Source organism: Sminthopsis crassicaudata, chromosome 3, assembly GCF_048593235.1.
Source record: "Sminthopsis crassicaudata isolate SCR6 chromosome 3, ASM4859323v1, whole genome shotgun sequence".
Lineage (NCBI taxonomy): Eukaryota > Metazoa > Chordata > Mammalia > Dasyuromorphia > Dasyuridae > Sminthopsis > Sminthopsis crassicaudata.
The window spans coordinates 582,935,775-582,937,066 of NC_133619.1; the positions used below are offsets into that span (position 1 = coordinate 582,935,775).

Below are 1,292 nucleotides of genomic sequence, written 5' to 3' on the forward strand. Positions count from 1 at the left end.
ACATTCCCCCTTGCAAAATTTTGTATTCTAAATCTTTTTCTCCCTAGATTACCTTCTTCTCTAGATGGCAAGTAATCCAATATATTTACATAGATTGTTTCGATAAAGATTTGAAATGTATTTGAGTTGAAGTCTCATTCAAAGTTCAGCACAGGAAAACAACAACAACAACAACAAAAGATAAAATAATTAAAGCCGTTGGCGCCTATAATTATATGTTTAAAGAGCACAGCCATGAAAAAGGGGGAGTTGGTCGGCAGCCGCCATCTTGTAGAATTGAAATATGCAAGTGAAACGGACGCCTGGGGAGCCATACAAAGAAGGAGCTGCAGACCCTCAAGGGGGAGGAGACGCAGAGGGGGAGGTGCAGTAGTGGGGCAGTTTCTTTTGCAGATGTTCAATACATCAAATTTGGAACATGGGGAATATTGGTAACCGCTTCAAGGGACTCTTTGGCAAAAAAGAAATGCGGCTTCTGATGGTTGGTCTGGACTCTTCAGGGAAGACTACTATTTTGTACAAACTGAAACTGGGTGAGATAGTAACTACTATGCCCACAATGGATTTCAATGTAGAGATTATACAGTACAAAAACATCTGCTTCACGGTGTGGGATGTCGGTGGCCAGGACAAGATCCGGCCCCTCTGGCGTCATTATTTCCAGAACACACAGGGGCTGATTTTTGTGGTTGACAGCAATGACAGAGAACGAATGAATGAGGTCCGGGAAGAACTGATGAGAATGTTGGAAGAGGCCGGGATTAAAGATGCTGCCTTATTAATTCTTGCTAACAAACAGGACCTTCCCAACGCAATGAAAGTTGATGAAATCACAGAAAAACTTGGACTGCATTCTCTTCATCAGAGAAACTGGTACGTCCAAGCCACCTGCGCTACTAGTGGAGATGGACTCTATGAAGGCCTGACCTGGCTGTCAAAGCAGCTCCAGAACCAGAAATGAAATAATAAAAGTTCCTCCTCCCTCTTTTCTCTTCCGTTGGCCCTTCACTTTGCTCTCACAAAGCAAACTGTACTTACTTTGTAGTATAGAGTGCCATACATTGTTTTCTTTTTTTTTTTCTTGTTACATTGTTTCACCATGCTGTAAATGTGGCAAACACAGGTCTGAAAAGTATATTTTTATTTTTTCTTTATTTAATGTAAATTGTTTGTTTTGTTTTTTTCTTTGTTTTCTATGAGGAAGTTTCTGGTACTCCTATACAATATTACGCAGTCTTTTTTATTGTTAAAAAAAAAAAAAAAAATCAACTCATTGTTTAAAATCCTAAATC

General features: G+C 39.6%; 1 pseudogene; it reads left to right on the forward strand.

Annotated features, from left to right (window-relative positions):
- Positions 1-304: 304 nt before the first annotated feature.
- LOC141559900 (ADP-ribosylation factor 1 pseudogene) lies at positions 305-985 on the forward strand (annotated as a pseudogene).
- Positions 986-1,292: the final 307 nt, after the last annotated feature.